Here is a 16,198-nt window from a genome sequence, read left to right as displayed (position 1 = left end):
AAAAAGAGGTAACTTGAAGACGAAGCAAAGAGAAAAAGAGAGGTTTTGTACGAACGGGAAACTAAAGCAGTGGATGGTTATTTTCCTAGCGACGCAAGATACAAGAATTGGAAGAATGTAAGTCGTTAAATTGGTATTTTTAAAAGATATTAGAGGTTGAGATCGTTGGATTGATATGTTTTTGTTTTTTCTGAAGTAGAGTTGGAATGCGAGGAAGATGGAAGGATGGAGAGGAAAGATGGGAAAGCCGTAACCTTTTTTCAGGCTCCAATAATTGTTGGGAAGGTTCGTTGGAGTGCAAGTCAGTCAAACACTGGACTGTAGTGGGAATAATGGGACCACATCCGTACATGGATGGGTTTTAATGTCTATAATCGTACTGGATTCTATGTTTTAAGTTAAAGGTATGGGTGTCAATTCTTAAACCCAACCGATAAAATCGGCTAGATCGAATCGATAACAACACGGATTGAATCGAATCGAAGTCTTATTGGGTCAGCTCGGTTTGAAGTATTACAACTCCAAAATCAAACCGAACCTCATCGGAAATCGGATGAACCCAAAATCAAACCGAAACCAGCTCAAAACCCAGACCGAAACCAAAACCAAACTGGTAAGAAACCGAAACACTCCAAAATTCATTAAAAAAATCAAAATTTGCATAGTTTTGTAAACATTTGCATGGAAAGTCGAATCCAAACTGGACCAAAAACCAAAACCAATCCGGTTACAAATCGATTTAAGAAACCGAAGACAAACCGAAACCAAACTGCACCGAAACCGAAACCAAACCAAAACCGGAATTTCCTTATTGGTTTGGTTTCGGTTTCAACTTTCCCACACCGAAACCGACTCAACCCGGACCGAAACCGAGCCGGACCGACTGATTGACACCCCTAGTTAAAGGTCTCATACGGTTTGATTCTTATTTGGTTCAAGTTTTAATGGACCAAACCCAAACCGACATTTAAGTTAATGGTGTCAATCCATTTGGTTCTTAATCGGTTCAACTTGTAATGCACTGAAACCCAGAAATTTGATCATACAATAGTGTAGAGGGTGAAACAGGGTCGGGGTTGACCTTAGTTGGTCCTGTATTTCTTTTTCTTTTTTTTTTAACAAAGGGGATGGAGAGATGTTAAGACTATAGCCAACCATTTTTACCTTTAATCCATTACTTTGTGGCAAATAAGATTGTCAATTTAGCTATAAGATAAACCTTTTAATCACATGTCATTACAACATCTCTTAGAAACTAAACATGTCAAATTTTGACTCAATTCTTCATAATTGCTACTGTAACTAAAGTTCATTTCAATACATGACAAGAGACAAAAAGAGAGCCTATATAAAGAAAAATGAGAGAAATAGTAGGCATCCATCAAAGCGATGGTAAACACATGATGTGGGTTAAAGTCATACACTCAACTTGTTGAACACTTGTGTAACACATGATATAGACCTAGGGGAAGAAAAATATTATTACTAAACACAATAATAGATCAGGATTAAAATCAGGCGGGGTCAGGCTGGGCCTAGGTCTAATTGAGGCCCAGCCCAACCCTAGTCAGGTTTAGGTCGGGCTGGACTGGATTGACCTCAGAGTGGGTTCAGACTATTACTGCCAAACTTACAACCCTAGATTTCATCTTTGGAATCAAATCAAGAAAAAAGTTCCTTATTTTAAAATCAAAATCATCGTAATTTTTATATTTTTATTTCATCTATTTCAAAATTGTGGGTTCCACATGAATTTTGGATCACTAATTGGTGTGACACATGGATTGTCATTAGATTGATATTTTTAAAAGATATTAGAGGTTGAGATCGTTGGATTGATATGTTTTTTGTTTTTTCTGAAGTAGAGTTGGAATGCGAGGAAGATGGAAGAATCGAGAGGAAAAGATGGGAAAGCCGTAACCTTTTTTCAGGTTCCAATAATTGTTGAGAAGGTTCGTTGGAGTGCAAGTCAGTCAAACACATCATGGATGAGTCGGGCTTTCCACATTTATACAAGTACTTAAAGGTGATCATATAAAACATGTAATTCCCAGAACGTTCCCAATTACGCTATATAAAGGCCAACTGTCAGCGGGTGTTGGAATAAGCTGGAGTAACCTCTTAGAAGAGAACCATACTTCAATAATAGTCCAGCCCTTGGACATCGCCCAATGCAAACCCTGCGAAATTCCAAGTGCTTCAACCTCCTCCAGCGACAAGGCTGGAACATTGGCCACAACTACATCCTGAAATTGACCTTGGAACAAGATACCACACATCCAAAAAGAGCCTGCACAGCTTGGATTAAAAAAACCTGTACACACCAAAACATTATATGGCAAAAAGGGAATGCGTAACTAGCTGCTCAAGAGTGCCTCAAGAGGATCTGTAATGAACATGAATGTTGAAGTTGATGTCTTAATCTAAGCCTCTTGAGGATCTGTAATGAACATGAATGTTGAAGTTGATGTCTTAATCTAAGCCTCTTTAAGGCTCTCTTTCTTGCAATTATTCATCTCTGTAGAATCCTTGTGAAGGTCCACATCGTTGACTTGTTTTGACTTATGTTATCATGGTTATCACTTCTTACGATATAAGTAGCGTTTAAGTTACCGCTACTGAATGAGATATTGTTAAGTTTGTCTTGAATTCTTGACCCGTTTTGAAGATTGACCCGATCCGACATATTTTGGTGGCGACCCAAATGGAAAATTTTCTGAGATCTGTGATGGAAGCAGAGCCCAAGCCCGAAGCCCATCACTGATCTCGTATGAGGGTGCGGGCCGTATGGTTCGACCGGATCGACCACGACCCGATGGATCGACCCACGTTTTTTGGAATATATATAATGTACTGTTGCTTGTTGAGAAAGTCATTGTATTCTAGGGTTTTCACGAAGCTAGGGTTTCATGGCGAGTTCTTCCTCACCGCTGCTAGGGTGTAATCTCTCTTCTGCATAGTGAATCATCTTCTTCTTCGCCCGAGGACGTAGCACACCACCCTGGTGTGTGAACCTCGTTAAATCTCTATGTCGTACGGATCTATTGTCTCCCTTTATTCGTGTTTATTGGTGTTTGATCTAACAGATATGCGTATGCGACTTCAGGTATTTAGATTTGTCCTAAACAATCATCAATGATCAAAACATTACACGTTGGATGTTCGTGCACCACTCATAAAAATAACAGTTGAAGAAAGACCAACATATGACCCACGTTCATACATACTTTCAACTTAAAAGACACTTTAATCCAATCTTAGATTCTAACATAATCAGGTATTATTGGAATTTTCAACAACCTTGCATGACCTTCAACTTGATTGGGCTAATCGAACCATAACTCTTGATCAATCGGATCCAAATATTAGGATATCTCCGTTACAGTCCTTTAAAGCCTTCACCGATTTCACGATCGAGTCTCACTCTATTTCTTTTTTTATTTTCCCTGCTTGGAAAAACTTAATTGCAATCTCATGTGTAGAGTTTAAGAGTACCAAGAAAAATTATAATGTGAGTAATGTCTCTCCCGATCATCATCAATATTTGATACTAGTAATTTTGGTTAACGTGTCAAAAAATTGGGCTGGATTAGGACCAAAGATCTCTCATACTAATTTGTAAATCTTTTCTATCTTACCCAACTTTAGCCTCTTCTTCCCTATCCATTTTGACTAAAATCCTAGAACATCACCCTTTCTGTAGAGCCTACTCTTTAAATCCGGTTTAATTAACCTGTTGGTTCGATTTGGTCTTGCAGGGTCCGAATCGGAAAGGGTCGATGCTGGTGCCCTATGGTACATGACTGCGAGTGTGACGTCAAATGCTGGGTGGCCAGACAAGATTGAGCCAGTACCCGATGTGATTCACACTCCTAAGTCGTGTCTTTGCACGTATCACAAGGCCATATACGAATAGGAAAGGTACGTTATCATATTTGAATGATAAGAACTCAGTTCACAACACTTTGTGAGAGTGAGATACACGTAAGATTCCACTTCCCCCAAAAATAAAGCAAGGTTGGCTATGTTTTGACCAACTAGTTGGTATCACTAGTAGGTGCGAGACCGACCAGTGTGACCCACCTGTAAGGGTAGCATAGGCCCCAGCAAGCCCAACTTGTGTGAGCAAGTGTATTTCAGATTCCTCATCGTAATGAGACCTCGTAGGCCTAATAATGTCGACTATTTTGATCGGTATCATGATCTAACGCGTTTTGGTCCATAAAAGGGCAAAACCAAATAGACCTTAGAAGATATTTATTAGCCAAGGTATAAATAACATTTATATATCTCTCTCTCTCTCTCTCCCATTTATGATTTCAGCAAGGGTTTGGTGAGAGGAGTAAAGAAGAGGGAGAAAAGAGGAAGAAAAAGAGAGGGGAGAGGGAAGAAGGTCTTCCCTTGGTATCCGAAACTGTGACCTACTTTTTCCTCGTCAGAATAGTGTCCGGTACTTGGAGATCTACGTTTTGAGGTCAGTAACACTCTAAACCATTGGAATGTGATGAAACCCTTTTGTGTATAGTCAAATCAAAGGGATAGTGAAACCCTTGTATGATTTTCCTGAAGGTTTGAGAAAAGGGAAGCAAAGATTTGAAGTTATTGAGGTGACATTTTGAGTTTGGAAAGAAAATCCCAAGTTTTGGGGTTTATCGAGCTAAGGTATGATTTATTTCCCAAAATCCTAAAGATGACTTAAATCCATGGAATAATCAAGTAAATGAAGCTTAGAATGTGTAGGAAATGAGGTGGGAACAACCCCTTGGATCCCTAAGAGGAGAAATGAAGAAAGGAAGAAGAACAGCAAAACCCGCAGAACACTGGTGGGTAGCACCAGCGGGTCGTCAGACCTACCGGTGTGATCCCCCAATCCTACTTGGGCTTTTGGGCCAACCGACGGGTAAGACCGGTAGGTGCCATGACCCACCAGTCTCTCCTAGGTCAATCAACGAGTAAGACCGGCGGGTGCCTGACCTGCCGGTATAACCCACCAGTCTCGCTAGTGCTTCTGGGCCTACCAGTGGGTAGGATCGACAAGTACCAGACCTGTCGGTAGCACCCACAGGTTCTCTTTGGACCTACCAGTAGGTAGAATCGGTGGGTACCAGACCTGCCAGTAAAACTGTCGGTTTGTGTCAGTGTTGTTTGTTTGGGCAATCTGCACAAGTGAGTTCTCCTACCCAACTGTTGCCCAATTGAACTCCGTTGGAACTCAAACTTGACGGCAACCTTCTACGCATTGTTAAATGCATCATGACCATATCTTACGTCATTTACAATTCTGAAATGGACATGTTCTAAATTCCTATTTGTGTTAGGTTTTGAGACACTCATCTTCACTCCGGATCATACCCGTACCGTGAATGCATATTCTCTTACAATAATAGGTAAGTGGGGAGAGGACTTTGACTTTATTTTAGAAGTGTTTTTGGCATTTTATGCATTCATGTATTATCTTGACATTACGAATGTCATTCCCATGCATAATTGAATGTTGATGCATGTAGGAAGGAACTTGTTGGATCTTTATATTCTTGATGATTGTTACTTACTATGAATCTGAGCATGGATTATCAATGAAGGTTCATGATGATGATTTGCCAGATATGTGTGAAATTTTTAGATTAGATGCCATAGTCGACTTAGAAATAAATACATTGGTACACCGTGGTATGGGACGTGAAAGTACTATGCAGTTGTACTATCTCATATAGGAGAATGTGGTTAAGATTTCACATACCCTCATGTCACGACCCTTCCCAATAGGGGTTTACGTGTTGGGTTATCACTAGGGGGAAGTGTCAGTCACGGACCATCATGGTGGTGAGAAGTATGCTTGACTGATCATTAGGACAGTTGAAAACCTTAGTGATATATTCAGAGAGCCAACCATACTGCTTTTATTTTCTGCTATGGTTTAGCCACAATTTATATTTCTGTTGTGGTTCGGCCACGATTTATTTTTTCGAGTGCTCACGATTGGCCTTCTCCGATAATCCTATGGGCATATGACGAAATGGAATATGCATCTCATACCCGATGCATATGCTCACTGTGATTGTGAGTAGCATATAACCTATGACCTAGAAATGATTGTTTAGGTGAATTAGGATTAAAATGAATCGCATGCGTATAGTATCATTTGATTGCATCTACTTGTGTGAGTCTTTCTTTCCATTTACTGAGCTAGTGAACTCACTCCTCATGTACACACCTTTTTAGATGATTGTGTAGGGTATTCGGTAGAAGAACACATGTCAGGTCCCACCGACGAAACCCTAGTGGGGGATTGGTGTTTCGTAGAAGGACTCGATCACGGTGACGATTGCCCGTGCTAGAGTTGTGTTGCGGGGCAACAGTAGCAGACCCTATTTGCTATTCTCCTTTTTTATTCTTTTGGTATATATCCTTTTTGTGTTCTCGATAATTCAATTGTTATTTCTTGTGTAAATATCATGCCTACGGGCCCACATGTAATTATACTATGTAAAACAATTTTGGTATCAAGAGTATATAGGGACTTACAGGTATTTATATACCATAGATTTCTTCAGAATTACATTATTATATTCCATGATACTGGTGGCTTGTTGTGCTATGGTTACTGTATCAGATGATCCTGGTGGTTTTGGGTTAACTGGAGGAAACCCGATCATCGGTCTGGTTCTATGTGAATGGAGCATGACACTTTCTTAAATCAATGTAAAACCATATAAATACCTGGTTGTCCTTTAAGACTTTTTGTCAATGAATCCCAAATGATTTTCATTTTATTTTTAAACTTTATATGCTCTATTACCCAAAAAAAAAAAAATTAAATGCTCAACATGGGCTTATTTGTTATTACATATCATTAAAATGAAAAATAGCATATATTGTTGTAACCTTGACTTACTATGATAAAATATATTTTTTACAATAAATATTTTTACCATGTAGTTAAATGAAAAATTAGCATTTAGTGTTGTAACGTTGACTTACAATGATAAAATACATTTTTTACAACAAAGGTTTTTTTAGCAGCATATAATTCACGATGATGAGTAATGGTAACGAATAAGGAGATCCTACTACTGTAGTAGGGGAATTGGCCATTTATCGGCCTAACTTGTAGAAGTATGACAACATTGAGGAGGCTCATATGCTCTTAGAGGATTAAAGCCATTGCTCTACCTATGCACTAGTGTTTAACTTTGAAAATTGATTTCTCATTCTCCATCTACCCTATAATAAATTTCTTTACAAAAAAAATTAGAAACTAATCCTTCAACCTAAAAAATCAATGATAAATATGAATTTACCAGTTAAATTCTATGATTTCCTTCAATGTCTTAGTTTTATCATTTGAAGATTCTTCATCATAATTCTTTCTCATTTTCTAACAAGATACAACTAATCTAGGAGAAAAAAAGAACACAAAATGGTGTATGGTGACTATTTTGGACTATGTGTTGTTATAATTCTGATTTTTTATCCCATCATGCCACCTCACCTACCATTTTAAATTCAATCTTATCCCATCTAATTCCCCATCAGATCCCTTTAATTGCTCTTCTACAACAAGCAAATTATTGTATAATATTGTTGATAGACTTATTTTAGGCATTGATGAGGCAAAATATGTTCCCTTCCTCAGCACGGCTGAAGCATGTACGCAACCTGAACAGGATTGATCTACTACCTCGGCCTATAACAGGTCGTGCTTCATCTCGGCCTCCATTAGGCCGTGCTTCCACCTCGGCCTCCGTCAGGCCGTGCTTCCACCTCGACCTCCATCGTGCCGTGCTGCCACCTCGGCCTCATCAGGCCGTGCTACGAACTCGGTCGCCATCAGGCCGTGCTACCACCTCGCCTCCATTAGACCGTGCTTCCACCTCAGCCTCCATCCGGCTGTGCTGCTACCTCGGCCTCCATCAGGCCGTGCTTCCACCTCGGCCTCCATCAGGTCGTGTTTCCACCTTGGCCTCCATCAGGCCGTGCTACCTCCTCGGCCTTGATAAGGCCATGCTGTCACCTCAGAGTCCATTAGGCCGTGCTGTCACCTACGCCTCCATCATGCCGTGCTACCACCTCGGCCAGACGTCAACAACAAGGATTCCAGAAACGTGTTTTTGTCCACCCCTACATTCAAGGAACGTAATCCCTATTCCGGAGGACAGGACTCTATCCACTACACGTCATCATAGACGTCACACGGTTGGCCTTTCCAAGTTAAGAGGCCTGGAATATTCCCAGAATCATAGAGCCACTCCCCTTGAGGACTTCACGCCTAAACAGGACTCTTCATAGTCGTCTCCCACTTGCCCTCCATCAGCAGCCTATAAATACCAAGGTAAGCCTTCATCCGAGGAGATCGATTACTCACTTCTCTTAGTGGAAAAGCTCTCTTGAGTATCTGTTGTGGAAAGATTTGACTTAGGCATCAGAGAGTCCCCCGTCGGGTCAGCCTGGCTCTCCCCTGTCATCTCTTCTATGAGGTCGGCCAAAGCATAAGGAACTGCAGTTAAGATCTTCCGGTCAATTTTTTCCGCATCAGGCATGTATATCTCTCTAATTGATTTTTTATTTAGTTCCATGTAATAGAATTATTCACTCCCTTCCCCAGAAATATAGCTAAATATCAAGTTCCAACCCCATGTTTTTGCAAATATTTTACTCCCCTTCCCCCAAATGAAAAGATCCTATGAACCGTGCCTGGACGTTAAAGATTATTGTTAAGTCTTCAATCTTTTTTTATAATGCCCCAAATACCCCCATCCCTTTAGACAACACATTATGCCCCTTAATCGATCAAAACAACCCTACCCTACATCTTCAAACTCTAATCGATCATATTTTCATCTCTCTCTGCATCTCCTTCTTCAATGTTTTGTTTGGAACATTTGATTGTGCACGAAGGATGTTGAAGTCCACTGCAAAATTTTCGTTCACAGCCTCCTGTTGTCTAACCACCGCCTCCTCATACCTAGAGACCGAAACCATTGGATTACAGAAATTGGGAATACGCTCTAGAAAGACCACCCCCTCACTATGCTATTTCTTCCGCAAATTTTATGCTCTATTGAGTTCATTGGAATATAAAAATTGTTTTTACTTTTACAAATTTTAACAGTTGCAATTCGTAAGTTTCTCTGGATGCAAAAGTTTAAAGAATTTAGTTTATCTGAATCATTGGTTGAAACAATTTGGATTGCAATTTAGTTTCATATTCTTATTTCAACAGAAACTATAGCTATTCCCCATATTTTCCCCTTCAAGAGCTGCAAAAATTTGCTACCTTGTTGGATTTACAGAGCTGTTCATTGAACTGTCATACAATATACTTGCTGACTACCTAGCCATCAACCATAGCCAAGAGATTTACTTTCACATACCGAGACATATCTTAGACTGGCAGCGGCGAGTTAGAAACATAATATTCAAGCTGGGACTATGGTCATTTGACATCATGTGTTTTCAATTAAGGATTAACATATTACATTGTTCTTGATTGTCATGTTTAATTGAAGCAAATGATGTTGTCTCTTATTTCTCCATAGTTATACTGAATTTTTAATTGTATATCGTGCACAATCGAATGTTCCAAACAAAACATTGAAGAAGGAGATGCAGGGAGAGATGGAAATATGATTGACTGGAGTTTGAAGACGCAGTGTAAGGTTGTTTTGATCAGTTAAGGGGTATGTGTTGTCTAAAGGGATAGGGGTATTTTGGGCATTATAAAAAAAAAGATTGAAGATTTAACAACAATCTTTAACGTCTAGGCACGGTTGATAGGATCTTTTCATTTGGGGGGAGGGGAGTGAAATATTTACAAAAACATGGGAGAACTTGATATTTAGCTATCGTTCAGGGGAGGGGAGTGATAATTCCTCATAATTCTAGTACATGGAACCAAATATATACAAGAAAGAGAATGAGTTACAAAGATATACATGCAAGTCTTTGTCTCTGTTGCTGTCGAAAATCCGTATGAGCTGATCCTGCACAAACACAGAAGGCAAAGGCCCGGAGGTTTATCTGGAGTTAGTCCTCCGACGCCCAAGTTAGAGATTTGCCGCACAGCTTTTCACAAGGGTAATGGTGTGGGTTTTTTTCTGCTTACCTTTTTTCCTCCGCTCGGGCCCTCTCTTATAGTCCTTAGGGTTTAGGGTTTCTCTTTTCCTTGGAGGAGTCCTCCTCGGATCCACCTCCTTTCCTCTTCGAGTCGTACCCAGATACATCTTATCCCCTTCGTGGGGAATATTCTCTTCACGCGGTTGACGCGGTCAGAATCTTTGCAGCCTCTATCAGGTGAGTGACATGTGTCCTTTCCTTAGATACCACGTGTTCTTACCCTACTGTGCAATCAATTTGGCCGTATCAGTCTCTTTAACATTGTATCAGCCTAATAGCTTTCTTGGGTATTTTTCTTCTTCCTTGTGATGGCTACTGATACGCCAACTGCTCCACAACCTACTATTCAACCAACATCACCATATTTTCTTCACAATTCAGATCAGCCCGATCCTCCATTGGTGAGTCCTGTACTAAATGGGGACAATTTTCCTACAAGGCAACGTGCCATGCATATGGCATTTGAAGCAAAAAAAAAATTGCAGTTCATTAACGGTATCCCTAAACCCGCTAACACCGACCCTGAGTTTCCCCTTTGGATCTGATGCAATAGCATGATTCGTTCTTGGCTTTGTGCGCTCTTGCATTACGTCCATTTCGAATAGTATTCTCTGGATTGATACAGCCCATGACGTTTGGGTCGATCTCCATGACCGATTCCCCAAGAAAAATGCTCCTCGCATCTTCGAGATTCGTCTTGCCATTTCGACTCATACTCAGGGTCTGGATTCCATCTCAGCTTACTACACTTATCAAAGCTTACCATGATGAGTTATCTTCCTGTCGGACGCTGCCCTCTTGCCAATGTGGTGCCATGACAACTCTCAGTGCTCTACTTGAGACTGATGCTCTCATGGATTTTCTCTAAGGCCTCAATGATTCTTATGCTGCAATTCGTAGTCAAATTTTATTAATGGATCCATTGCCTTCCCTTACCAAGGAATACTCCTTATTGCTTCAAGAATGACAAGTTCGTTGCACGATTCCATCCACCTCATTGGAACAAGCAGCTATAGCTTCAATGTCTACCAACCGTTCATCTTCTTGGCCCAAACTGATGTATCATTACAACTTTTGCGACAAAGACGACCACTGGGAATCTCGATGCTATCAAAAGCACGGGTATCCCAAATGGTGTAACTCTCGCAAAGTGATAAACCGTCACAAGACACACTACATATATATGAGCCATCTTCCATGCATGACAGAAAGAATGCAATAGGCCATTCTATCAGACTAAATGAATGAGTAACTTAAATTTGCTTCATTAGTAGATTAATTACATAAGATTAAGTGAAATTTGATTAAGCTTTTAAAGAATCAAATTTGATTAAGCTTTTAGAGAATTGATGTTATCAAAGGAAAAGGTTATGCTTAGCCTGTCTTATCTAACATTCATAATAGCCATATCATCTTTACCAAAAAAAAAAATTAATAGCCATATCATCCTCGAATGGTTTAATGGCTGAAATTACAGAGGGAAAAAGAACCCGCTAAGTGGTGGTCCATGTGTAGTGAGATAGATCATAAAACTTGACAGTTAAAAAATCCAAGAGAGGTGTTCTATCTACCGATGAAAGGATTGGTCACATCTAACCACTCATCTAGAGATTGTTCTCTCGGGTTGAATCTATAGAAGCTGTTGCCTGTCCTGGTTGGGTAACTCTAGGCACTAAAACCAGGCCAGGTTTGCTGTAAAATGCTAACCTCACAGCCAAGGATTTAGTTCTTGTATACCGATAGGATATCGATCCAGGATCGGCTATATCGGTCAATATTACCCATATATTTTTTTTTTATATAAAAATAAGGTTTTTTTTTTTTTTTTTTTTTTTTTAAATTATGATTTCACCCCTGAAACTGATACGATACCCGATCTTAGATCAGCTAGGTATCGTGATCGGTCTCAATCGATACTGATACGTTATGGCCGATACAACCGATCCAATACCGATATCTAAAACAAGGGGTGTCAATCAGCTGGGCCTGGCGGGCCTATAGCCTTGGACCGTGACCTACCTATTTAAAGAATGAGTCGGTCTCATCGGTCTCAGGTCGGGCTCGGCGGGGTTCCACGCCTTAACCAGTCTTCTCTTAATCGGGCTATAATCGGACCTTAAATAGGATAATGTACCAATAAAATCTTAAAATGGGCTTTAAACGATCTTTAATTCTCTTAGATTTTAAGGTACTTTAATATCCTTTATTAAATCAAAAACAATTTAGAAATGATATTACACTTATTTACATTCAATAATTGATAAAATACCAATACATACTCTATTCTATAAAAAAAAAAAAAAAAATCAAAATATACAAATAAACGATAGGGCTAAATGTGTCGAGCCGAGTCAGGCTTGTAAAAGGGTCAGACCGATTGAGCACCCACCAGGCCTACACCTTGTACCGTGTACCACGTTTAATAACTGGTGTAGGCCGGGCTAGTCTTTAAATGGTCTAGCCTGATCAATCTAACTGGTGCAGGCTTGAGATTGACACCCCTACCTAAAACCATGCTCACAACACTATGGCATCACAATCCAATAAAATTACATCAGAATCTTATTTATTTTTAGGGAAAAAAATGCTACCTTGTAGGCATAGATGCATGTCAACGCACGGGCCAATGGGAGCATCTTCAAGTCATATTGGGAAAGGCAGCATGATCTTTTTGTGCTCTGTTTTGTCCAGGCGTGGGGAATGCAAGCAGGTAGCATTCTTTCTCCTTTATTTTTATTATACCTTATTTTTCTATGCCAAGATCATATGTGATGTGATGTGAAGTTGTTTCTTCAAAGTTTTGATCAAAACCCTAATAGGTTTCAAGTAAATTAAAAGAACTCTATTTGTCTAACCCAATGAATTGAAATAACTCTGTCCATCTAGCATTTCCTACACCCACACACTGTCCTGCTTTCAGGGGTAAAGGCATCGTTTTCAAGGGTAAAGGCATCCACACACAGTCCCGCCCCTACCCCTGAAAACAGGGATTGTGTGTGGGCAAGCTAGATAGATAGAGTTCATATTTCATTAAAAAAAAATTTGGTTGAAATTTTGTTTAAGACTTTAAGCCTTTATTTTTAAGAATGATTGATGTTGATGATGTCTCATTTTTCTTATTAACTTTTTTTTCATGCATATAAGACTACAAATGAAAAGGGGGTAGCCAAGGTTAATCAAGGTTAGTCAGAACCTAGAAAAAAATCAAGGTCAAAATAACCCAACCTAGCCTGAGCCCGGTAGGTCAACCCAAAATCAAATCATTAAGAAAGTCTATGTTAAGGAATATACCTCAAGTGCTGATATCAGCTGGTTTATTTTTCATTTTTTAAATACAAAAATACCCTAAAAAATGTAAAGCACCTGATATACCCTTCTCTCAGCCCCTAACCCCTATCACACACCCTTCATCGTCTTCGTCCCCAAACCCTAAATGCTTAACTCCTTTGCTTGTCCAGTAGCAATAGCGATAGCTAGGTTTATTACGTAATGCTTTTGGTGCTCCATGCCATTTTCATTCTTGAAGCCCAAGTGAAAATGGTCGTAGAATTTTGCTTAATGAAAAGTGTTAAAGAGTAAGTTTTAGAGCAATAAATCAAAGAACAAGCATAGTTCTCTTTCATCTTCATAGCTTTATTGGATTAGATTAAAATATTTCCAACTATTGTAGACTTTTCTCTCTCTCTCTCGCTACATAGTGAAAACTGTTAAGTTTGTCTCGAATTCTTGACCCATTTTGAAGATTGACCCGATCCGATATATTTTGGTGGCGACTCGAATGGGAATTTTTCTGAGATCTGTGATGGAAGCAGAGGGGTTGGGCCGATAGGGGGTGTGGGGGCGTAGCCCCCGCGGTATGGTTCGACCGGATCAATTGGATCGATCGCGACTCGATGGGTCGACTCACGATTTTGGAGTATATATAATGTACTGTTGCTTATTGAGAAAGTCATTGTATTCTAGGGTTTTCACGGAGCTAGGGTTTCAGGGCGAGTTTTTCCTCGCCGCTGCTAGGGTGTAATTTTCTTCTGCATAGTGAATCATCTTCTTCTTCGCCCGAGGACGTAGCACACCACCCTGGTGTGTGAACCTCGTTAAATCTCTGTGTCGTACGAATCTATTGTCTCTTTATTATTCATGTTTCTTGGTGTTTGATCTTACAAAAACAATAATAAGATTTTACCAAAAAAATAATGAGAACAAAAAATGGCCCTGGTTCAAAATTATTTGGCAAATATGAAGCTGCCAACCGATGCGTGGCGTGAGACAGCGATATCGGTAGCAAGTGCCTTGAATTTGGAACTGATGTGGTGAAAATGCTCGTTGAAGACGACGACTCCGGCAGCTCCAAGCTGTTGCAGAAGAACCTGCCTTCGACTGTCATAACCAAAGCAAGAGTAGGAGCTCTCGTAGATTTGGATCGGACTTTGCGAAGAGTAGCAAGGATCGCATCTATGAATTGGGTTAAGCCTACCGTGAGTAGCTCATCGGACACCTAATCGACATTCCCAACCTCTTGGGTTAAAAATGGGGAAGAAAATTTGCTTTCCTCTCTTCACTTTGGCTTTGGTCTTCCAAATTGCAGGTATCTATGGCCAATGAGATGCAGAACCACTTGGACAGCATAAGTAATCTTTCTTCTTGTTGTGCTTGTTATTGCAAACTAGTATTCCTCTCATTATGTTTGATTGTACTAACAATTTTTATGATGTTTTATGAGAAAATGCATATCTACTTAACAGAGCTGATATGGTTTTGGGAGACTGAAAAGCAACCATAAGTGAATCTTCCTTTAAATCCCACATTGTTTTACCCTACTTCTTTACCTTTCTGGAAATAGAAAGAAGATAATGGCACGAGATGGGGTAGAGGATATGAGTAAGAACTAAGAACTGCAAATGGAATGATTGTTTGCACAGGGATGTTGAAGAGATTCAACTCCTCTTTTTTCCACATTCAAGGCTTGCACAGTGAAGGTGAGCGGTATTAAGGGGCTAGGGTAAAATATAATTGGGTCATGCGTTTTAGTAAAAAGGGTAAAACTGTCATTTTAAATCCTCATTTAACGGAGACTGACGGTAGGGGTGTGAGCGTAATTTGAAATTATACAAGGAGTGTCTCTCTCATAATGAGATTTTCGTGGAGCTGTGAATTTCCCTTAAACTGACACACTCTAAGACGAAACTAAATAAAATTAGTTTACAAAACTCTGGGATCAAACAATAAAGAGAACTTGAATTCATGCATCATCCAGTCTTTTGGATCCTTGGAATATGGCCTTAAAATTAAAATAAAACGAATTTAAAATAAGAAAAATTAGGCAGTTTGAGTTCATGTATAGCCCATCCAATCGCATAGACTCTTCCTGAGCTCCGGTTTACCTGCAAAACAACAAAATAGTCACAAAACCATAGTTGGAACATTTATTACTTTAACACAATTTGATATTGGAATTTCTAAATTACAAATCTATATTTGAAATATAAGTAGATCCCTTCTTTGGTAATTCTCTAAGGCCCTATTTGTTTGGAGATGTAAGATTTAAGGGGTGGGATAATTGTTCATGTTTGTTTATCAATGTGTTTGTTTGTCTGCGGTGGGCTTTTGAGCAAACAGCACGTTTTTGTTTGTCGGCTGACGTGGATCACAAATTCTCCCACCCCTAGCCCTCACAAAGTCTTACCGATTTGGTAGAACTCTTGTGGAAATCCAAGGAAAAACCGGTTGGAGATGGCATAAGAGCTTCAAGCACCCCTGCCGAGCCATTGCATACCTACTGAGGTGCATTGAAGGGGGAAAAAAAAAAGGGAAGAAGAAGAAATTCATGAGAAAGTTCGTTAAGGACGATTTTATGCAATTTCTGGGTCATGACAAAGAAGATGTGAGTGTCCCTGCAACTCATCTTCTCCCATTTTAAATTGAGAAGGGAAGGGGAAATTAGGAGGAGTTGAAAGGGGTTTCAAAATTAGGGAGAGAAAAGGGTTTCAGAATTAGAAAGGGTTTCAGAAATTGAGAAGAAGAACAAGATAAAAAAGAGCAATGAAAAACCTACCTTTCATTTGAAAAAAGGCACTGACTGTAT

Source organism: Macadamia integrifolia, chromosome 6, assembly GCF_013358625.1.
Source record: "Macadamia integrifolia cultivar HAES 741 chromosome 6, SCU_Mint_v3, whole genome shotgun sequence".
Classification (NCBI taxonomy): domain Eukaryota; kingdom Viridiplantae; phylum Streptophyta; class Magnoliopsida; order Proteales; family Proteaceae; genus Macadamia; species Macadamia integrifolia.
This window is presented reverse-complemented; position numbering follows the sequence as displayed.